Source organism: Lissotriton vulgaris, chromosome 5 (assembly GCF_964263255.1).
Source record: "Lissotriton vulgaris chromosome 5, aLisVul1.2, whole genome shotgun sequence".
NCBI lineage: Eukaryota > Metazoa > Chordata > Amphibia > Caudata > Salamandridae > Lissotriton > Lissotriton vulgaris.
Window position 1 is genome coordinate 430,343,850 of NC_141693.1, and position 25,130 is coordinate 430,368,979.

General features: G+C 44.4%; 1 protein-coding gene across 2 annotated transcripts in view; it reads left to right on the forward strand.

Annotated features, from left to right (window-relative positions):
• CHUK (component of inhibitor of nuclear factor kappa B kinase complex) overlaps positions 1-25,130 on the forward strand; it is a 659,325-nt gene that overhangs the window by 124,458 nt on the left and 509,737 nt on the right. The gene's annotated exons all lie outside the window — the stretch shown is intronic.

Genomic DNA, 25,130 nt, shown 5'->3' on the forward strand with positions numbered 1-25,130 from the left:
TGATGTATTACTGTAGACCTGGCACTAGTTGGGTTGTCCTCATCTCAGCTTCTGTGCTTTACTATAAATACTTCACTTTCCTGTTGAGTCTTTGTTAGTAAGGCTTACTTAAGAAGACAGGTGGATTGAAAGTAATTGCTTTATTAAAGAACGTTTGTGATTTTTAGGTCTTGTGGCGTTAACCGTGCGAAAGCGCGGTCTCGCAGGAGACCTTTTGTCAGCGACACAGCTTTCCAGAGACAGGAGATGGCCGCGCGCATCTTGAAGAAGGCGATCGGAGCGGGCCACACGTGCGCGAACGCGCTCGCTGTGACCATCTCCTGTCTCCTGAAAGCTCCAACACACACACAGCCACACCTCCCCCTGCGCGCATGCGCACACACAGAGACACACACACGAGCGCACCTAGACACACGCACACCAGCGCACCTACACACATACAGAGACCGCCGCGCGCGCGCTCTCTCTCTCTCTCTCTCTCTCTCTCTCTCTCTCTCTCTCTCTCTCTCTCTCTCTCTCTCTCTCTCTCTCTCTCTCTCTCTCTCTCTCTCTCTCTCTCTCTCTCTCTCTCTCTCTCTCTCTCTCTCTCTCTCTCTCTCTCTCTCTCTCTCTCTCTCTCTCTCTCTCTCTCTCTCTCTCTCTCTCTCTCCCCCCTCCCCCCTCCCCCCTCCCCCCTCCCCCTCCCCCCTACAACTAAGCCCCACTTACCGCCATTCTGGACTTCTGCAGCCTCCGCGGGGATCTCCCTCGGGCAAGGGAGCCCCGCTCTCAGGCACTCCGTGGCCGCGGGCTTCCGAAGACGGGAGTCCCGCCCCACGGAGGTTTCGGTTTCGCTCACGTCTTTCTCCAGGTCGTTGAGGACTATCGCTACAGTTGCTGGAATCGCTGGGGGCGTGTGGTGAGTACACTTAATTTCAGACACCTAAAATAACCACTGTTGCATATTTTCTTTTCGTCCCGTCTGAGCGTCGAGTCTGTGTGGTGCAGGTGAAGTCAGGGACGTATTGTTGAAGATACCCTATTGCAATACATATTGTTTGTTATGCGACCACAAATGTTGGTATTACTATGAAAAGGAAAATTGCGAACTTCTGTGAGCAGTTACAGAACGTTGTGGTTGTTTTAAGGAGTTTCTGGATGACCGTGTCCAAAAATGAAACCATGGACGCTTAACACCCAATCTCACGGCTTAACGCATTCTGAGGATTATCTGGGAGGGGGCGGTACTGCTAATGTGTAAAGTTGGAGACATTCAGGCAATATTAGCGCATCATAGTCCCGAAGAGCTGATAGGCTGTAGTGTCAGCACGTGCCATTGTCCTATTCAGCCAGCCTAAGTTTATGAAAGGGTTTCGCTCACGTTGGAGAGCTGGAGCTCTGTTAGTCGAGGACAGAACCGGTGACTTTCTGTCAAGGGTTGGACAGGCAAGAGTGTACTGCCGCCTGCTATTTTGAATAGGAAGGAGGGACAGCGCGGATTTGGCACCCAGTGTTAACGGGGAGCAACGGATTCTTCACGTGAGCATGTGGACCCAGCTCTCTGCCTCATCTCTCTCTTTTTATTTTTTTGGACAGTTTTTATATAGCGCAAAATTGACCCGAAGGTATTGGAGGTATTTGCATGAGCACCAGTTACGTTATGTACGGATACATTCGTTATTTGGTAGGCAAAGGGAGATTTTGTGATTTGTAAACAACAACACTTAACAAAAGGGGGTCTAAGGGCAAGTTTAACGACTAACCAGGCATGCGCCCCAAGCCGTACATCAAAACACCGAATTATGCCTGGGAGTCAAAAGAGGTAGTTGTTCACCATGGATCAAAATAACCTAATACCATACACATAACACCCGTGGGAGCACACCATGCATACAGCTAGGTGATATTGGCCGAGTTAGGGCTCATGGGCAGCTGGAAAAAATTCCCATCAGAAGCCACACTGTACCGCCCTCTTTAACATCACTTGGGTTCTCCTTGCCTAGGAGACAAAACAAAGTGGCCGGTCAGATCTTACCGTGCCCGATGTTGGATGAAAAAACATGTGAGAGGGAAGTAATGATGTTCTGAGTGTTGGCAAATGAAAAAGCAGTGTAAAGTGAGAAGTGAAATAGTGAAGGATTATAAAATTAGGTGAACTGGGTAGAAATGAACAATTTATTAGTGTCTCCCAGTCCCTAACGCTAAAAGACAAGTGCAAGTGCGGGTTTGAAATAATATCCGCAGTCAGTAGTGGTCAACATGTTTCTGCATATCAAGAAAAAGTTTTCATACATTCTTCAGGACCTGTGATTTCAAAACTACTGCTTTTCGTGACTCGGACGACTGTCGGGAGACATCGACGGACAGAGCGGTGCTCCTCATACCTGAGCCGCAGCCAGGTGGGGTGAAGCGCCTCAACCACCAATTTTGGTATGTCGTTGAGTACATGACCTGATTTTACAGGTGATATCTTTTAAATATTTGTTTTCACGAAAAGCAGCAGGCATAATTCGGTCCAGAATTACAGTATGTTGAGCAGAGGCTCGAACCTAGTTCTCCTGTTCCAAAGTCGGCAACTCTGACCAGTCGGCCACATCCTTCAGGTGTTCGTCGCTGACAACTACAAGGACATTTTAACCTTCCCCAAGAACATAAACATAGGAGCGTTCCCTAATAGCCTACACGTAATTATGGATTTGATTTATTGTTTTCCAGCTGTACACCCGTTTTTAAGTGGTGGCACTTTAAGAAACCTAAATTAAACCCAAAGACAAAAAAGAATGTTACATAGATTAAATTACTAACGTTCTACGGATCATTCTCCTTGTTTCACATGGCATTCAGACGCATGTAGATGGATATGAGTAGAGTGTCCTCTGCAGTGATGTATGTGTAACTTCCTAGACACTGGTTTTAAAACCTGCAAGAAAATCTCAGTATTTCATCCTTCTGAGATAAATAGAAAACGTATAGTCTGAGTTGATTAATAGTGAAGCATTATATTAAAAAATACTTTTTTTGTAAATGAAAATAACCATTGTATCAATAGAGTATATAGTAATATGCTTTTAACCTATAAAAAAAAACTCACAGAGGTAGTAAAACACTTTGGTTTAAGCGCTTTACAACAACACCATAGCACTCTTCAAAGGCCTTAATTACTCCTGAGTAATGCAGTGTCATGTCGCAGATTATTGGTTATCATTCAGCACGGGGTAAGGATTTTCTGTTGCACTATATGTTCCTTTCAAAAGCAAATTGACAGGCTTCTCTGTGTGTGAGAGACATCTGTAAGTGTTACAGTCGCCACTTAATACTGGTGGAAAACCTTGGGTCTGATTCACAAAAAATATAGAAATCTGCACTACATATATTTACATCTACATGCGGATGCAATTTTACTACTTTCTGCAATTAACTATTTCTAGAAGTACAATTGGAAAGTTGCACAAAGCACGTTTCCAGTTATACTTCTGGGCATGTTGACTGACTATTCCGCGCCTCGTGGAATGCAGGGGGAGTCTGCAGAGGGGCGCGCGTCGCTGATAAAGAGGCAGGCTTTTTTTTTTTCGTCCGGTCTGAGCGTCGAGTCTGTGTGGTGCAGGTGAAGTCGGGGAGGTATGAGCTGTGTGAATAATAACTGTGTCAGCCCGTGCCTGAGGTGCATCATCAGAGCTGTGTGAATAATAACAGCTGTGAGCCCCGTGCTGAGGTGCATCATCAGAGCTGTGTGAATAATAACTGCGTCAGCCCCGTGCCTAAGGTGCATCATAAGAGCTGTGTGAATAATAACCGCCTTGAGCCCCGTGCCTGAGGTGCATCATCAGAGCTGTGTGAATAATAACTGCCGGCAGCCCCGTGCTGAGGTGCACCATCAGAGCTGTGTGAGTAATAACTGCGTCAGCCCCATGCTGAGGTGCATCATCAGAGCTGTGTGAATAATAACAGCTGTGAGCCCGTGGCTGAGGTGCATCATCAGAGCTGTGTGAATAATAACTGCGTCAGTCCCGTGCATGAGGTGCATCATCAGAGCTGTGTGAATAATAACAGCTGTGAGCAACAGCATACTCTTGCACACACTCTCACTGCTCACCAATTCAAAGTTTGCTAAACAATGTATGCAACGCATTGTCATACACAATGCCAATAACTCAAACTTTAATGCTGCGAGACCTATTGCATTGTAAATGCTTGTTATCTTCAGTCAGAAAACAACTTGTGCACCTGGTTTTTACTTTCTTGCTGTCGAAGGGCAATGGGGGTCTTTTTGCACATCTTCCACTACTTAAGCATATGCATGCCTATCCTAGACAGGAAGTGTCAGAAGTGAACATTGAGAATCTGCAGCAAATGAATGTCCGGCTGCATGTTATCCCACAGAGCCTAGGGCAGTGGGGAGTTGGCTATAACTAGTGGGGGCCCACAAATCTACTGTGGAGGCTGAGTTCGGGCCCTGCCCCTGAACTTAGCAGTCTCATGATCCTGATACAGCTCTCATGAGGAGTGAGCTATAGTTGTGGGGGAACTTTCTGTGAGGTGGGATTGCAAATTGTCGGATGTCCTAGAGCAGAAAGGTTTTGCGAGCCACCACTAGGAAGAAGCTTGGTGTCCGTGGCAAATGGGTTGGAACATTTTCAGCCTGACTCTGCCTTCGTGGCTCAGTCTTAGGATTGCTGAGGCTTGCTCCAGGCTCTGAAATGAGGGAGGTTGTGGCTAGTGTGGAAGTCTATGTTGCACAACCTCAGTTCACCAGGTGCCAGGGTGGATACAGAGTAACTAAAGGGCGAGGTGAGTTGATTGTGTCTAGGGACGAAGTACACAACATGAATAACTAGTTAGATTGCTGATGTACTCTATTTGGATAACCAGAGTATTCCTTTTTGACAGTTGACTCTACATTAGGTAGCAAAACTAAGCCTGGTAGTGGCATAGAAACTAGCATGCAGCATGACCCAGTAAGTAATACTCCATGATCAGCCATATCTATCTCTAAAAAATAATAGGCCTTCTTTGTCAGGACGGTAAAAAGGAGAGTTAAAATGTGATCAACACAAAACCAGAAGGTGCTAGCTGAGCTGTGACCCCCACACATTTTATAGCATTTATGTGCTAGATTCTTATAACCTTGATGTATTTTAGTAAGGTTTATTCTTCGGGTGAAAGCTCGGAGTGATTTTAGCTGCCATTGGGAAACCTTTGCTTACTACAATTCATTTCTGTTCATACAGTCAATAGGCTAAAGTGAATATAGTGTTTCAGGTTGGATTTAAGGTGTAATATTCGTTCTCTGCCTTTGTTTGGTGACCAATGATGTAGGCCTCAAAACAATCCCAAAAGTAGTAAAGCTCCCAGCCCTGACCCAAAATAGTCCCACCGAATTCTGAAAGGTAAAATCAGGGTGCCAAAGTAAAGTTCAAAAGGATCACTGTATAAATGCACAGGGCTACCCAAAAGTCTGTATTTTTTTGAAAAGCACGCCTGTAAACTCTTGGTGGCCACTAAGCTTCTAAAACTAGTGAAATGTGTTTGATATCTGGCTGTAGTCATCGGGCCTGGTGTAAGCTCATGGGTGTGCTACTCTCCTCTCACTGGGCAGTTAGCTTCATCGCCTATTAAGCATCCAAATCATCAAAGAAGATGACACCCCCTTCACTGGGTGAATCACCCTTCATGCACCTGACTTTACCCCTCACTTTGTTTTTTGTGAGGGGCCTGACTTCAACCCTCACTTTGTTGTTTGTGAGGGGAGATCTTAATTTGGTGAGCCTTTTTAGAGCCCTTTTCTGATCGCTTTGGCTTTTTAGCCAAAACCGTGCACGCATTCCATTGCCATCAATGGCAACGCGTGCACGTGAAGCAATCTACTTGCGGGAGCCCACGCCGCCAAATGGCAGCAATTATCGCTCCCGCAAGTGCAGGCCCCCCACCTCCCCCCTGCAGCCGCTCAAGCTTGTTTTTTTTCTTAGATTGTCCCTCATTCCTTTTAGTAAATAGTGTCACCGCTTTCTGTAAGCGATTCGTCACTCTCGCTTCCATCTTGTATAATTAATTTGATCCTGATTTCCTTGTGATACTCCCATTGATTGGTATGTTTAGCAGTTACTCTTCCTGATACACTCCTGAAGAACGAGGAAACTTAAAAATGCTTTGTTTCACCACCTCGATACTAAGCGATTTCATTCACTCGTGCCACACTGCAGCCGGTTTGGTTTTGCTCACCTGTCCTCCGGCTCCACTTGGTCAGCGATCTGCCTCGGTGTTTCTTTCCACGCAGTGGCGGCTCCTCCGCTATATGTTCTTCGGCGTCTTGCCTTGTGTTGACCCCAGATCCGACTGCCTAGTCCAGCAGTCAGTTTGTGAAAAGAGTACAGGAGAGGAGTGCTGGCCCGTACTCAGTATAGCAAACACAGTGTGTCCACTGTGTGGTAGGTCACAGAGTCACACACATTCTTGAGCGGTATCTTAAGCATATCCACATGTGGTATGCACTTCTCATTAGTACAAAACTGGACCGGAAAAAAACATCAGCTCTTTTATTTGGAATAGTTACTTTCTTTCCCCTTGGCACCCACGCTATTGCGGATAGCACCCCAGGGGATTCAATGCCCCACATCCTGTCGCCAGTTCTCTCGTCTATTGCCTTGTAACTTCCCTGTGTCTGGAGTTGACAACGCTGGGCTGCAGGAGCAGTCAGTATGTTTAAGAGCATAGGAGTAGGGCGCCGGTCCGTACAGCCTACAGTAAACAGGAGTTGTGTGTTGTTGGTCACAAATAAAGACATATGTTCTGAAGTGGTCGTATGCATGTACAGATGGCACACACACCTTGATAGTGCTAGTAAGATTAACTCTGTGTACTAAAATGAACTCTGTATTACAACAATCGAGTCCAACCTTCAATGTGAAGATTTGGGGCAGTTCCTCTCCAATTCTTTTCTTTTTAATGGAGCCACAGGATCTAGTTTGCTGCAGAATTTTTCATAACTATCAGCTAAAAGACACTGGATAAATAATCCGCGATAAAGGATACCCCTAAAATATTCCACTTTGCTATTGTCTAGTGCTCTTGCGAAAACCAGCACTTGTCTTCAGCAATGGATTGTGTATGCGCAAATAGGAACATTTTGTGTTGCTCCTTTGGCCAGCGTTCAAAAATGGATGCGCTGAGGAACCTGGCTATCCGCACTTGAAAGTAGCTGGCTGACCCGTATCCCTCTCCCAGCGTTTGTGACAGTATCACAAGACTTGCGCTATCTCACGATACAGCCCTGTATCGCTTCTGTGGTATCCAACTGCTATTCTGAACAGACCCTTTTCAGTTTGTTGAGCATAATTCTAGTCACTTTTCTGCCTAGGAATTATTTATATTTATTTTTAATTTTTTCCAACACGCTTCTAATAATCAGAAACGATCCATCCACAGAAAAGGCCTTACACTGAAAATTAATCTAGAATCTGTCTCTTAACCTTGAACAAGAACACCCAGGTAGGAAGTGCCAGGAGATGAGCGGGTTTGCGTCACCAGTTTGCGATATGTCATGACAGGCGGTGTGCTCACAGGTCGATTGCTCTTATTCATCAGCAAGTGGGCTGCGCTGCTAATGTTCCTGCTCTGAATCGGAGGTTTTAGGGGCAGTAAGAGGGTGTTCGGCATAGTGTCTGCCCTGCAAGTAATTGTGTGGGTGTGAGTAGGATGAGCATTTCATCTTCCTAGGCAGCGTTTATTAAAAGGAGACTGGTTCCTGCATAACACATACTTAAACGGAAACAAAATGATGTGCTTGTTTAAAATCGACAACATGCTGTTTCTAGGCCACAATTCTTGATTTTCAAATCGGTTTATCAATCTAATAAGCAAAAGCTGCATGTTAGTACTGACAAGATGGAATCTAAAACGTGGGTAACCAACCCGCTCTTCTCTTGACTGGGACACAAGCACCTCATGGGGAGAGGATGTGGTCCGTCGGCTAGACTGCCGACTTTGGTGCTGGAACTCTGGGTTCGAGCCTTGGGGTCGCGTCCACATCATGTGATTCTGGGCAAATCATTTATTCTCCCTGCCTCATCTCAGTGAAGCCATTAGCGAAAACTTTAATTCACTTACCAGCTTTCACTGCAGCTGCAAGTTTACTTTGGGCCACAATCACCAGATACATGGCAGATTTCTAGTTTATTCACGGGCTGTGGAAATAGTTCGAGTTCAAATTTCAAAGTTCAAAATTTGTTGGGCAACCCACAACAGACATAGATAGGTAAGAAGTTTTTTTTTATGAAGATGATGAAATTCCAATAATTAGTTCGAATATCTCTAAGCAGCATCAATACACTACGCATAATACAAATAACTACCACATATAACCCTTTTAGATACAAATGTTTAACAAAAAACACATCAACCACAATACTCTACAGCATAGCACAGACTTCCAAATAAACACTTAAGGTCCCAAAAGCGAGACCTATTGGCTATGCCAATGCTTGTTTATGGAGGTTGGTGCTTCATCACTGATCACAGAAGCTTTGGTTGTCATCTTGAGACTTGAATCTCAAATTGCTTCTTTAGCGGTTGATGCATGGGTGGCGCTCTTTGCAAGAGCTATGTTCTAAATCGTGTAGCTCTTTGGATCCTCGACGTTGAGCCGAGCCAGACCACCTTTGATTCAGCAAAAAAATATTTGCCTGAAAACTTTCCTCGGTTTCGAAAACTTTCATAAAGTTCTTCTCCTTCTTTTACATAGTAGCTAACACCTTGAATTCCCTGCTACCGAACCTGCTCCTGATCCCAGACAATCTTTCATTTAGAAAGGCTCTCAAACCTTTGTTTACAGAAGAACTGCTTTTTGCTTTGTACTCCCAAGTAGTACCTGGATTACCTTCAAGGCAATAGCGCGCACTACAAAACTATAAAGTCATAAAAAGAACTATTCACCCCATCCGGCAGTACATGCTGCTACTTGTTTCTATTGTTTTTTCTCTCTGTGGATCTCAGCGCCCTGAACTGCTTGTAAGGTGATAATTAGAGCTTAAACCCTCACTTAAATAAAAAAAGATTATATAATACTGCAGACAGATATTTCTTTCTTAAAGTTACAGATCCGGAGGTAAGATTTTGTATGGATGCCCGGGTATGGTGCATAAACTTGGGTGTTCATCTGCAAGAGGGTGTACAGGGATCTCCGTGGCGACATGTTTTGGTGCACACAGATAAAAGTAGTCACATTGATTTAATTATAACCCATGTACTCATTCACCTTCACTTTAGGCCCTGTGTTCCTGGAGCATTGTTGCATCCCTGAATGTCTTAGAGTTTAGTCCAGAATTGCACAGCTCTCACCCACTGCTCAGTCAAAAAGCTGGTACGATAAGGGGAACAGACCCTACGGTAGAGCAGGGTATGATTGATCTCATTCAGGCACAAAGAGCTAGAGGGTAAGTTATTGTCTGATTTCCAGGATACAGTTCCAAGCAGTTTTTTTTGCTTTCAAGAGTTTCGTTTGACTGCTTTCCTTAGAGGGTCTTGTTTTTGCCACGCACTGCGACTTAAAACACATCATAAATTTCTGTCACAAATAAACTTGGGCACTTACTTCTAATGATGATATTAAGTTTTCATTTCTTCTCTTCTCTTAATTTCCCTTTTCTAGTGTCTACCTTTCTGCTCCCTTCACCCTTCTCTAACTGTCTCTCCTTTATCTCCCCACATTTCTCATTTCCCATCCTTTTTCTTTGAGTCAGACCCCTTTTCCAGCACTGATTCCTTTCCTTCTGATGAAAACCACCTTTTAATTGTAGTTCTTTACCTTTCCAGGGTGGACATGTTTATCTCCTGCACGCATGACAAAATATTGAGCTTTTATATAGAAACCACTTAATATAATAGCTTGTCATTAATGCAAACAATCTTTGGATTCCATGACTAATGGTTTTGATGCTTTTATAAATGATTCATAATTTTTTGCTTTTGTAATTCATCTCCCTTGCATTTGTTTTCGATCTCGTCTACAGCATCTGCCTTCGTCCTTCACAAATGCCCCTCCTAATCTTCATGCATTCACCTCTGAAACAAATGTGTGCACATGCAAAAAAGCCTTGCTTAAAATATTTTATCCAGAGTTATTGATACAAGAGCAGCATTCTTGATTGTTTTTTTTTACCTCTGTTTTATTGAATTTTAGGCAAAAGAAAAATAGACACAATTACAGGTCTCATGTATTCCCATTTTGGAACAGCAAAGGCGGTCATTAAACAAAACCCCAGCTCCCTGTGACCTTGCGATGCACAACCAGAGTTCTTTGATGTAGTAATGTAGTATTAGTCCATAGCTGGATGACGGGCCCGGGGTCCTCACTGGGTAGACCCGTTATTAACTCCGAAGAACACAGAATATAAAAATAAAAAATAAACCGTACCTCCCTAACCCCCCCCTGTGATCAGCTTTTGGTCTGACTGTTTAGTAATGAGCCATTTCTCATAGCCGTCAGCTTTCTGCCTACCAGGGGTTATACTTCTGGATGTGTCAACCAGCGCCTGATTTGAGAGTATTGGAAGCATTTTGGGTATTTGATGTCATATAGTTGTGGAAGAGCGGAGGGCTGGAGGAACCCGTCAAGGTCGAAAAGATGGCCCGCAGATTTGCAACCCGACGTACGCCACTGCGAAAACGCTCACCTTACTGTCCCCGGTTTAAATTTAGGATTGTCGAATAAGGGCGTGAGCGGTGAAGGGAAGGGGGTGAGCCCCCCTTAACCGCGACCACGTCCCACACATTCGCATCACTGTGCTGGTAATTTGAGATTTATTGTGGTAGGCCGGTTTGTCGGATCGCCTTAGGAAGGATATCTTCCAAAGCAATGTCTGTGCCATCGCTCTGTCTAGGAAGAGCCATCTCTTCTCCGATTCGGGCCGGCTCCACTCCACCAGGTATTGTAGTTGCACCGCCTGGAAGTATCGTAGTATGTTAGGGATCCCCAGTCCACCCTCATCCGGGGGTCGGTGGGATAGGTCTCTGCGCATCCTTTGTCATTTTCCGGCCCATTTGAATTGTTGCAATGCTTTTCGCAGCTTGCGTATGGTTCCCATGGGGGGCTAACTGGGATGGTCTGAAAGATGTACAGTATTTTAGGTAAGATGGACGTCTTTACCGCTGCGATACGGCCGAGCAGTGACATTGGCTGTTTCTGCCATCTCCTCATGTCTCCGTGTATTTGGGAGGTGACTGTCTGTTCAGTATACAGGGTAAGGACTATCACAAAGTACGGGATCGTGGCGTGGTGTTGCAGGCCCCCATATTAAGGAGATGCGCCGCTTATCTTGTTTGTGTTGCAACCCAGAGGTAGAAGCATCGATTTCCCCAGATTCATTTTAAAGCGTACACCCTCTCAAAGGCCTCTAATTTTCGCAGGATGGCAGGCACCGACCTTTTGGGTAAATCTAGCGCCGCTAAGATATCGTCTACGCATAAGCTAATGACGTGTTGCTCCCCTCCAAAGGAAATGCCTGCGATATCTGGGTTGTCCCGGATCCTCTGTGCTAGGGGAGGAGTTTGTTTTAAAGAGAAAAGAAAGCTTTGAGTCAAGTTGTTCAAAGACTTTTTAGCTGCTGATGTCTGACTGAAAATAACTAGAGCTTTAGGTTTCAGGGTACCGTCATCGTCCCAGGCAGACAGCCTTTCTCTCTGCCTGTATTTATGCTTACCACCTCAATATTTCAAAAACTTTTCGGGGTTCTTTCACCTCGGTCTGGAATAGTTCAAAGACTTGGTTCAAAGTCACTTCAGAAAAAACGGTGAGAGAGAATGGGAACTTGTATCTAAAACATAGGGCATTTTTTCTACTGGCACTTTTTGAACTTTGACCTTCTTGCTCATAAAGGTTAAATACCTATGCTTGCAGTGCTTTTTGAGTTTGGGGTATGGGGTGAGAGGGAATTATGCATACTGCAGTCCGCCAGACCTCCCGGGCCTTGCTTAGGTGGCTGACCCGCTTGGTGTCTCTAGCCTTGCTCCTAAGGCTGGCCTCCTCCCAGGGGAGTTTTGACACTCTTGTTTGGTTTCTGCCTCAGAAGGCCACCACGTATAGGGCCACGCCTCCCGGGTCTGCCTGGATGCACTGCAGCCTCACACCGCAGCCTCGTGCGGGCACCCTCTTGGTGGTTGCTTTGAGGAGCACAGCGGGACTCCGAGAGTCCCACTCTGAACTGACTCTGACAGGGCAGCACTGGTGCCGGTATGCTGCAAAAGGCGCCTGATGCCAGCCACGCCCATTGTGCTTGATTTTCGGGGTGTTTGGCTCCAAATGGGAATCTCGCTGAGCAACAGCCAGTCCTCCATTTTGGGGGCCCTCTCCTATATGCTGGCCTTATCCTAAGATGGCGGTCCTCTTGCTAAGTGAAAGGGACTGAGGACTTGCCATTCACAGCCACACTGAAAAGAAAAAAGGGCTATCTTAAGCAGGTACACTGAAAGCAAAGAAGGATTCTTGGCTCACCAACAAGGAAGGCAAGCCCAAGCCCAAAGAAGGACTTATTTGAACAGTACTGGGGTGATCGACTACTTGGCTCATCAACAGCAATGTAGGACTTTCTACGGGTAGTGTAACCGAAAGTAAAGAAGTACTTCCTACCTACTAACCTGGTAAGAACCTTCAATACTAATGGAGCGGCCATCTTTTAATGGTTATGTTGATTCTTCCTCATATTAACACTGTGGGGTATACCCTGGGATCTGCTCCCCATCCATCGCAGCTCAAGTTCTCACTTTCACCCCTTCCTTCAGCATGACTGACTCCCACCACTTCCTGTATTTTAATGATGCAAGTAGCGTCCCTCCCCAGAAAGCTAATGTCCATGAGTTTAGGTATCCAGAGAACTATATCCTACCTGAATTCCTGAAAACAGTAAGCTTGGACAAAAACTGTATACAGACCCACAGATCGTCTATGGATCAGATATGGATCATGTTTCGCTGTATGCACTCAACACTAAACTGCAATTGGACGGCTGCAATGCCTACAAAATTAAATACCCGTGAAATCTAATAAAAAAAGGTCTCCAAGAACTTCAAACACGACTTCTCCTTTGACGCCTAAAAACCCTAATCTCTGACCCTTACTTCTGCCCCTCTAAGGAGACCTTAATAAATGATCTTATCTTCTACACAAAAAGAAGAGATCAGTGGAGGGATGCACTATACTCCATGCCCTTGATCCCTAAATCCAGTAAACCTTTGCATGGCCTAAGACTGTCTTTAGCTCCCTCATTCACTTTCAGTGCAAAAGTAACCATCTCCATTTATAACAATGGGATTATCCTCGTCCAGTCATCAGACTGCAGCCTAGATGTATTCAACAAATGATTCCCTTTCATCAAACATGCAGTATCTAGTAAGGACTCTTCCCCCTCTCAAGATCATCCTAGCTCTCAAAGCGACCCGCAGGTGCTGCAAGTAGTGTCCTTGCATAGCTGAGCCACCTTAAGAGCTCCACCTCCTCGCTCCACCATAGCGATCAGCCCACACAATACCAACTCTTCCATACCTCCCTGTGGGGCGGAGTCACCCCCAGCGAATCACCAAACCAATCTGCTACATCAAGGGTCACTGAGTTACACAGCAACGAAAATATCTCTACCACTCCGACTCTACTGTCCATCTCGGAATACACCCTCTTAGATATCTTGCCTATGAACCATTCGACCCAATTGACTACTCCCAACCAATTCCTGATCTCTACACCTCCACTCCACAAGCCTAAAACCATCTGCATCCAGACCCCCCCCAACTCTCTCAGACCAGCACTATTCCAACAACGGTAAACAGCACTTACAACAAATCCTTTTCTCCGCATGTAATTACAACACGGTTGGTACAACGACTGCCTTGTAACAACGGAAACCATTTCCCCGCAAGTCGCAACAACGACTTGCGGAGGGGGCAGAAGGTGTTGGATTTAAAATCCAACGCCTTCCCTACTGTTGCACAGACTGGAGTTGGAATAGTAAATAATAATATTCCAACATCTAGCGCCTCCCCTAGTGCAAGTAGTTGTTATGACTGGCGGGGTAATGGTATGCATGGTTACAACACGGTCTTTGTAACAACCGCGTTGTAGGAGCCTGCGGGAAAAAGGAATATGTTGTGAGGAGGCATATTCTCCAGCAACACAATTGAGAGCACCCCACTACCTCCCAGCCCTCTGTTTCATACCACAACCACCTGCTCCCACGCCTCAATAGAATCCAGACTTGACGAAATTACATAAGACATTCATCAACTCAAGTCTGACCTACAGAGTCTAATAAATAAATATCCCATCAGAGTTTGCCTGCAACAGTTGTCACTAAATGACTCCAGATAGTTAGACAAATCCACTCACAACCTACCAAATACCACTCACGACTGCCATTAATCACTCCTTACAAAAGGTTTGCAGCCATCTTGCTGCCACTCTCATGAGATTGTGATCTATGCCCTACCCGACACCTTCACAAGGACCATCAGGCTAAAGGATCCACTATCAGACATAGACATTTACTTCCTTCTCCTCACATATAATCCTTCACACCATGACAACCTGTACAGTCTGGCTCTTACCCAAACAATTGCATCAAACCCACACAGAACATAGGCTTAACTCTAGAGATGTAAATAGGTCCAACTTTAAGCTAGTCCCCATCACACAGACCACCTCAGCGGACCCCTAACCACACCTGAAATAATGCTTCTTAATTAGAGGTCAGCTATGAAACACGCAATAGAAATTACTGACCTCCTCCTTGTGCACAAGCTTGACCTAATATTCCTAACAGAAACATAGCTAAATGATTCCTCTACACCAATCCTTGTCATATTAGTCTCACCTAGATATGACATTATAAGATCAGACAGACCGTGTGGAGGCATTGCCTGCATACACCGTATTAACCTTGCAGTGATTTGGCTATAAACCATAAAGCTATCCTCTTGTGAATACCTATGCTTAAACATTTCAAGTAACAAACCAATAAGCAAACTGCACGTGGTCTACCACACACCAGGTGCCAACCTCTCATTCAGCGAACAAATTATGGAAATCATCACTACCAACATAGGGCAACACTGCACCCTTCCACAGAGATTTCAACCTACATTGGAACAGCCTGAATGTAGCCTAAAAACCTTCCTAGCGGACTTTAACCTAAACCAAATCTGTGACAGCCTTATGCACAACTTTGGTGCGTACTTGGATGTAGGCATTGCTAAGGCAAACTCAATTCAACGTGAATCTCTTGTCCCATGTGCCTGGGCAGACCACCACTGCATCACCTTCCTCATCACTGAATCAGCAAGGACCTACAAACCTCAACATAAGAAACCCAGGCACTGGAAAAGGAACACTCGTGACATAAACCTTCAATGATTTGGCATCCCTAAGCAATGATATCCTGCCCAACCCTCCGGCGGAAATATCAGATGTCCATGACCTTACAAACGACTACAACAACTCCATGATGATCATTCTTGACACAGTTGTGCCCTTGCACCTAAAAAGACTTCCCACTAAAGACTCCAAACCATGCTACAGTGAGAGCCTAAATGAAGAAAGACTCAATCTGAGACTAACTGAGCGAGTGTGGAGCTCTTCACTGTCCCAAAAACACCTTAAGTACTTGAGATCACTAATGAGCACCTACAACAAACGCATCAGAAACCCAAAAGCAAATTTCTTCAACTAGACAAAGCCAGAAATCACCCCAAAAAGTGTTTGAAATTGTCAAACATCAATCCAATCAACAAGCTAACCCCTCCACAATACGATCTAAGCCACAGGCAAACTGCAAACAATGTGCCTCCTCCTTCCTTGAAAAGACAAAAAAAGATTTGATGCGAACTCCATACAGCAATTGAGCACCTCCTGATGGTACCACAAAATAGCCCCCGCCCACTTCTGATCGCTCAACCCCCAGACCTACCAGGACTCGTCCTAAAATAACGCATCATAGAACACATTTAAAACCTTTGATGAAAATGCCATTCTTAAAATCTTAACAACACTTAAACCGTCAAACCACTTGTGCGACCCTCTACCATCTTCAATGAGATTAAAACCTCTTCACTCCTACTATGGGCCAAGATAGTGAATGCTTCACTACTTCAAGGGCTATACCAGACTGCATAAAAAATAAAACCCTAAAAAAAAAAAAGCAAATCATACGAACCCAGATAACCTCCGTCCAATCGCCACCATTTCTTAACTGGCAGAGCTCCTTGATAAATTTGTCCATACCCAACTATGCAATCACATTGCTCAGTTCCACCTTATTGACTAATTCCAATCTGGCTTCCGTCAGGCTCACAGCACGGAAACATCCTTACAGATATAGTTGTTGACGCGCTTTAAATGTTATATCAGAACAAATCTTGCCTCCTGATCCTCCAAGACCTCTCCTCAGCCTTTGATACGGTCAAACATGACAACCCCATTATGCTTTCAAGTAAGTCCAGGATGCTATCAGGGGTCATCCCAAACTGGTTTACCTTGTTTCTACACAACAAAACTCAGAGAATCAAGGTTAAATAGTACCTGTCCAATATCACTGCCGTCACTTTAGGGGTTCCTCATGGGTCCACCTTATCACCTACTCACTTCAACATGTTCATGGAGACTTTAACCAAATTTCTGACATTCTCCAACATCCAATACCACATGTAGGACAGGTGACACCCAATTGTACCTAAAAAATCTCCTCCCCTGAAGTAATCTGTTTACTCAACACAACTTTGCAATAAACTCAAAACTGGTTGACCAGAAACCACCTCAAACTCACCGCTCTCAAAACCGAATTCCTCTTAATCACACCACCAAAATGTTCTCTCGACATTGAAGATTGTATGAAGCATTTAACAGCCTTCAGTTGCCTTCCACATGTTATAAATTCCACAAGATCCCTGGGAATAACACTTGACATCCAAGAAAAAAAGGGAGATACCCTATGTACCAATATGGGACAGGGTGAGATAATCTAAAACAAAAGACAGTCCCTAAGTATAAGGATATACCCTCCGTCAATGCGTCCCTTGTCTTAATGAGACACAGCCTGACCCGAAGGACACCCTTATAGTTCTGACATAACAATCAAACTTAACTAGACAACAAATAATACAAAAAAATGGCAGTTTAGTTAGGTACTCAAGGTCCAAATGTAAGTCTTGTGGCATTCAAAAAAGATCCTTATATTTGTATATCATAAAAGCAGTGATTTATTTAAAAATTGTCTCATTACAATACATAACATTCAATATTACACAATAGTACAATAAAAACCAAAAAGTCGACGCAGCGTTTCGGTGTCTTGACGGGATAGTCACACCTTCTTCAGGACGGTTTTTAAAATCACTAAAAAGAGAATGCCACAATTACAAATTGTTTAAGACTTATGCCAGAGACCCTAAGTTATACTAACAATTAATCATAGTGTTACACATTTTTATAAAAAACACAAATCTACAGTCCTATACCTCATTATAGACTGGTCTATCGGTTGTGGTTCCTTTAAATATTTCTATCGGCTCCATAGTTTTACACTTATGGGATACCTTAGTTGTCATTAGTGTTCCCTTATTTCCACATTTCAGGATTTACACTGAAAAAATTCATTAAAAAAACATTTTTATAAAAACTTTGGTCACAAACGCTTTAGCATAGCAATGTTTCCGACAGTTAGGATCCTTTACACATGATCCCATACACTTTATCATAGCAGTGTTTCTGATAGTGGTTCTACTATCTGTTTTTCTCACTTTGAATTTATATACTCAAAACTATGTCTGTCTGGTGTCTGTACTCCAAAAGACTTCCTTTCAATGCTCCATTTGTTTACATACCTCCAGATACTGAGCGAATCTGATAATGACAAACAATCTGTGATAACCTCTATTTCTTATTCCTTTAGAGGCATGTTTTCAGCAAATTAAAAGTATTTCCACCTACAAAATAAATTGTTTTTTCAATGCCAATAGCTCAAACTTTAATAATGCGAGACCTATTGCATTGTAAATGCTTGTTTTATGTAGTTGCAGCGATTGTTTATAAATGTTGGAACCTTGAGCAATCCTTTCTGAATTGGACTGTTGCCAAGATATTGATCTACACATAAAAGTGGCAGATGGTGAACTGCACTGGAGTCTGGAACACATTTCAGAGTGGGATGCTGGCCTGCGGCATTCGTTTACTAAAATCATAAGGCTTCTGAAAAATCTTGGTGTTTATACGAATGATTTTAGAAATGTACGAAACCCCTTCTGGGTTTGAGGGATGTTGAGCCAATGCCAGAACTTGAACCTGGCTCCCCTGATCCAAAGTCTGCGGCTCTGGCCATCAAGCCACATCCATATTTCTTAATTTATGTGTGAAAGCCATACACAAGTGGTATTGTTGTGTATGATCGCATATAGTGAGAACATTGTCTATTGAAATGGCTTTGTGAATCAAAGACAGGAGTGACCAATACTGGAAGGTTCACATGGAGACCTGCTTAGAAATACTTGCCAGGTTTTGTTTAAAAACTGGACTTGGGGACATTGTTCTGCACCTTTGCACTGGTACACAAACTGGGCTGATTGTTTTAAATATTACTTACATATACATCAGTTCGTTTACTACACAACGATACCCGACTCACGACCCCTCAATCGGTCCCGACCCACAGTTTGGAAAACACTGAAGGTAGAAGCCTTGCTGGGCAAATCCCTTGTGATGCTCCTGCGCTGGGCAATTTTCCACGCTATAGTTAACAATCTCTTTGCTTGAAGCGGTTCGCGTCCCTCTCGAGACATCTCCTCGATCTACTTTTGCCAACAATTAAGAAATAGGAAAATCTAGACAATCGACTAAAGATCTTCATCTTCAAGCAACATCTTGTTGCAGCGTAAACCCCAATCAACAATCCTCGTCTCCCTGCCTTGCAGCACACTCCCGGTGCAAACCCACGCCATTTCTGCAAAGCCTCCTCTCCTGTCAAATTCCCCTTCTTTTGAACCTTAGTTCCTCCCTAACACACCTCTGTGTTGCTTTGTTGCTAGGTTCATGTCTCAATATAAATGTGTAACAACGAGTTCACTCATGCCCTGGCCCAGCACCTTAATACCTCTCCCAAACTATTCTGTACCTGTGTGAGTTGAATCTGAGAGGAGGGGCGCCCGCTAGGGTGCGGGGCACCAGGGCACCCGGAGAATGTGGGACGATGCACTTTATTCTGATGGAATCCGTTTTCCTATTTCTGCTTATGCGACACCCTTTCCTTCTTTGGCTTTGCCTTGTCTCTAGTTAATGGTGTTGCTAAATTTTTGATTGGTGTTCAGCTCCCATCTTCATTTGAGGCTCGCATTTAGATGGTATGTTCTTCTTCCATCTTCGAACAAGGAGCTCTCATTCATAAATACATTTTATTACATGATTTCCAATAAAAACTCGCAGCACTGTGCTTTTTGTCTGGAAGATTGCAGAACTGAGGTAGAGCTTTATCATTTCAAGATGTAACTATAATCCTACCTCCTCGGGGGCAGGTAAACTTCAAATGTTCTTTGAAGAACAAGTCGGGAAGCGCTCCTCAGCCTTGAACACCACGGCTGCCACTAAAGGCACTCGTAAATCACCCGGCAGGATGGCCGCGGTTTACCACTGTGATGATTGATTTGAGGAAGGTTGAACATACCCCATGAAAGTTTATGGTGTCTTAAGGGATTTTAAAATGGCAACCATATACCATGCATTGACATCTAAGAAGGCAGATCTTTAGGCACCGTCTATTCTCTCACATTTCCAGTTGTGGGGCTGCTGGAGCGTTTTGGAGTGGGACCTATTAACCGTTGGGAGCGAGGAATGGACCCTTGTGATGTTGCCTCCTCATCAACCGGGAAGTCTAGAATTGTGATAGAGGCACAAAGTAGTGGCCTCTCTTCTTGTCTAGAGAGGGGGTTCTTTCACAATGGGGTGCTATCTATCACCTCTACATAGCACATGTTCAAGTAGGGTTTCTTGGCATTCAATGAACTAAGACACTAGTTTGGGAAGACGAGAAACATGATCATATAGAATTCTTTGTCGAAAACCCAGCTTTGAAGTATTTTCTTGTAGATGGAAATGTTGGGGACATTTCTCGACTACCCGGGAGACGCATTCCGTTACTTCAAGGCCAGACCAGTGAAAGCACAAACTCCTCTTCTTTCCTGTTGTATTTAGGAACTTCAAGCAGCAAATTCCAACCCACGCATTTTGCAATCACGTATACACTTAAATGGATTGTTCCTGTAAATGTATACAAATAAAATACTGAATAGTGTATTACTGTCCCCATCTTTCTAATTTTATCCTTAACAAGTTGAGATGAGTCCTCACCCCGAAACAGATCACCTTTATTTTACAACTGTGCATTACTATCATTCAAAGCCTAGCTACTAGGCACATACGCCAAATATCCACACAAAGGGATGAAAGCCCCCTCGCATCAACACAGCCTCCCCCATGGTGAGTAGGAAATGTGCATTGAAGAGTGTGTTCTCTCATGGGGGTATCTGCTGACCAGACACTCATTTTATTTTTACCTCTAACTAGCAGCCCGTCCTGACGTTGTCCGTGTATGAATTGCTGCCGCCAATAGTATATTGTTGTGTAGGATTTCGTTTTGATAGCATTTCTTATCTGACAGGCCTGTGAAACGATTATCAGTGCACTGCTGATGCACTTAAGAGTGCGCGTTTAGTAGTGTGTGAACTCGAGTTTCCCTACTTTATTTTTTCTTGCAATATTATATAGCGCAAACTCGACAACATGGCATGAGCACAATTTACATTACAGAAGAACACATTCATTTGTAGTAGGCACTGAGAGACAAAGTGATTTGCCTGGAATCACAGAATGTTGAGCTGATGCCGAGATTCAAACGTAGCTCCCCAGCTCTAAAGTTCACAATTCTAGAACTTGTGGCGGGAGGTGTGTCTAAAAGTGTATGTCGGTGCTGGCCATCAATGAGAGAGACCTGTGCATTTTTCAAATGGGTGGTGAAAAAATATGAGTATGTTGCTGGAGATGTGGGCCACCGGGCCACCAATGTACTTCTCAGGGGAGGGTAAACACCCATTATTCCGCAACTTTCTTTCCGCATACCATCACTCCGCATACTTTCATTACGAAAGTACCATGACTCCGCAATGCCATTATGACGCATGGCATTACATTTTATATGCTTTTACCACGCATACATTTACAACGAAATTCGTTGTAAATGCATGAATGGTAAAAGCATGTTTTTTTTTAATGTTTGGATAAGGTAAGTATGGGTATAGGGGTATATGTTTTGGGGTGTTTGGGTATTTTAAGGGTTCAGATATAGTGTTGGGTTATGGGGTACAGGGGTAGTTTTAGGGTTTAGGGATAGGTATGGGTTTTCCGCATACCATCACTCCGCATACTTTCATTACGAAAGTACCATGACTCCGCAATGCCATTATAACGCATGGCATTACATTTTATCTGCTTTTACCAAGCATACATTTAACAACGAAATTCGTTGTAAATGCATGAATGGTAAAAGCATGTTTTTTTAAATGTTTGGATAAGGTAAGTATGGGTATAGGGGTATATGTTTTGGGGTACTGAGGTATATGTTTTGGGGTGTTTGGGTATTTTAAGGGTTCAGATATAGTTTTGGGTTATGGGGTAGAGGGGTAGTTTTAGGGATAGGTATGGGTTTTGGGGTACAGGAGTATTTTTAGGGTTCAGGGCTAGGTTTGGGTTTTGGGGTATAGGGGCATTTTTAGAGTTCAGGGGTAGGTTTGGGTTTTGGGGTACAGGGGTATTTTAAGGGTTCAGGGCTAGGTTTGGGTTTTGGGGTACAGGGGTATTTTTAGGGTTCAGGGCTAGGTTTGGGTTTTGGGGTGCAGGGGTATTTTTAGGGTTCAGGGCTAGGTTTGGGCTTTGGGGTACAGGGGTATTTTTAGGGTTCAGGGGGTAGGTTTGGGTTTTGGGGTTCAGGGGTATTTATAGGGTTCAGGGCTAGGTTTGGGTTTTGGGGTACAGGGGTATTTTTAGGGTTTAGGGATAGGGTTGGGTTTTGGGGTACAGGGTATATTTATAGGGTTAAGATGGGTTAGTGTTTAAGGGTGTTGGGGTATTTTAAGGAGTAGGGGTGGCTTATGATTATGGGGTGCAGGGATATTAAAGGGAGCAGGGTGGGATTAGCACACGATATGAGACATGGCATGGAGGGCGGAATGTACCACACGCCCCCAGCACACGCCCACAGCACAACCCAGACACGCCCACAAGGGACTTTTTTGCTGGCACGGTTCTTTTACGTTTTAAATGTATATGGTGGGCGTCTGCATATCCTATATCCTTCTGCTGCAGCTTCCCTTTCCAACGCTGTATTGGGTGTTGTGATTGGTGCTGTGGTTCCTGAGATTACCCGCCTGAAATGTTGGGACTCTCTCTTTATTATATTAGGATAGATAAAGGTGTAGAAGTCCTTTACATATCCATTGCTCATAAAGTGTCCACACTCCAGCTTATTTAACAAGTCACGTATTAACAAACTCACCGCCGCAGCCCGGCTTGAATAGGATGCCAGGTAAGCATGGGCGGAAAATCCGTTTCGCTCGCGGATTTTGCGGATTTTCGGTAAATCCGCGAGATTCGCGAATCTCCCGCAAAATCCGCGAGCAGCGGATTTTATGGCTTGCTCGCACTGTTCGCGGCTTCCCAGTACAACTTCGCGCCCCGCGAATAAGCGCTAAATTGCAGAAATACGATCTTAGCAAAACTGAAACTACTTACCAGGTTCAAAAGTTCAGGCTCATCATTAGTAGCCATTTCCTGTAGTGCTTCCTGAGGGGCTCCTCCAGAGTTCAGTTGCCAGTTGCAACTATTATGTGACCCTGCTCTGAACCTCAGAATAGTTACACATATGCCACAAAGGTCCTGAATTACAGCTAAGGGAGACAAGCAGGAGCCAGGCTGGAAGTTCAAATCCATTAATCAGCCCCTAATTCATTATTGTCAGTTGGGGCAGGGCAGGTGTTGTAACTAATTTTGCAACAATGAAAGCACTTAGCAAGTGCAAAAGATCACTAATCAGGAAGCACTAAGGAAGCAGGTGCCAGCTAAAAAAATATTCTGTGACACATTAATCAGCCCCAAATTAATTCAGGTCACTTGAGGCAGGGAAGGTGTGCTTTGCTTTGCCACAATAATGTACACTGACTGGACAACCAGAGGGTGCTGTGATGAAACAGAGGGTGGCATGGGTGGGCCAGAGGGTGGCATGAGTAGTCAGAGAGTGGCAGTGGTGACAGAGAGTGGCAAACACAAAAAAAAAAAAATTCGCGAGAATTCGCGGATTTTGCGGATTGAGAGTTCGCAAATCCGCAAAATTCGCGAACGCGAGATTCGCAAAATTCGCCCATGCTTAATGCCAGGCAACCTGTGTTGGGACGGGGTCGGGGCCGCAAAAAGACAGGAAGCCTACCCGGCACTCCTGTGCCTGTGAAGCCAGCCGTAAGTTAGCGTGTGAGCTAGCGGGGCTCCCGTGCTCGTGGAGAGCCCCGCTGGCTGCCGAAAATGATCCGCTGACGAGGGAGAGAGGGACAGCCAGCGTGGTACGCTGTACCTTTACCGGGAAGAGCAGTGTCTGCCAGGTGATGCGGCGAGTGGCGGAGCCTGTAGCAGCAGGAAGAGCCCGGTGATTGGGGGGGGGGAGGGGTGCGTGCGTGCGTGTGTGTGTGTCTGTGTGCGCGCGCGTGTCTGTGTGCGCGCGCGTTTGTGTGCATGCGTGTTTGTGTGCATGCGTGTGTGTGTGTGTGTGTGTGTGTGTGTGTGTGTGTGTGTGTGCACGCACGAACGAGTGTGTGTGTTTCCGGCATGCTGTCCACAGTCCCAATGGAGTGCGTGTTCGCACGCGCTATCTGATCCGATTACTGAGGCTGCGTGTGCCCATCTCCTGTCTCCTTGAAAGCAGAGCCGGTGACTATAGGTCTCGCGACGGTTGACTTCGCGATGCATCGCCAGTGCGAGACCTAAAAAGAAGTAAAACTGCTTTCGATGAACAAAACTACCATTAACCCACTGACTTATTTATCTGGATACTGATTTGCTGCAGTGTCTTCAACCAGGATTTTCACTAGCCGTCTACGCCCTGGTTTGTAACTTACTGATCATTTCCTGATTTGCAACGAGTATTGTCGGCGTTTGTGTTTTTTGGTCTGTTTTCTTTTTGCCTAACCATTTGTAAAGCGCCCTGCTACCCTTCTAGGGTCAAGTTCACGCTATGTAAAACTTTATAAATAAAAATATATACATCTTTAATAACTAACAAAGCTATCACAATTGAAATATTATTGGACGGTAGACACATTTTAAACAGAGTGAGCAGGGGAAGCTGAAGTTATCTGATAGCCTTACAAAATGCCTTGAGAGAAAGAGTGTGTTCTCCTTTGCTGCTACAGTAACATTCAAAGCACAGATTGTGCAGTAATACAGTTCTTCAAGAATCTGGTGGTGAGGTTCTCCTGGAGGCAGGAAGGACTCTCTCCTCTCCTTCCTTGCTCCCTGTTATCCATCATGATGTTATTGTACCGCTAATCCATGCTTGTTCGTATTTGGGAAAGGATATGTTTTTCCCATTTCACTGTCCTAGAAACTTTGCTCTTGCCTACAACACAAACCACTGAAAAAATGACACCAAACTTAGCATAAAAGAGAACTTTACTCAGACTGACTTCTTTGGGTTTTTTTGTGAGCAATTGTTCTGTAGTTTTTGAGAGGTAAGCTTTTAAGAATCGTTGTTAGGCTTTAAAGCGTTATACATTTGTATATCTGTGCCATATGAGGTTTAGAAATCCTGTGTGAAAACAGCAAATTTCCAAAAAAGAAATCTTATAGGACAATAGAGCCTTTTCTCCTGCCATTTCTTTTGGTACGGCGGATCAGAATTGAGTGATCCAGTTGTTACTCACAAAGAAAAAAAATATTTTCTGGCCATTTCGAGATGAATTTTGTCCATGTGTCCTTTAATAAAAATATTAAAAGCATCTAAAAGGGTACGATATGCACACCCGGACTACCAGCCCACAATAGATAGGCTCTTCCTCCCTCCTCCCCCCTCCTACGGGTAGTAATAATTAAA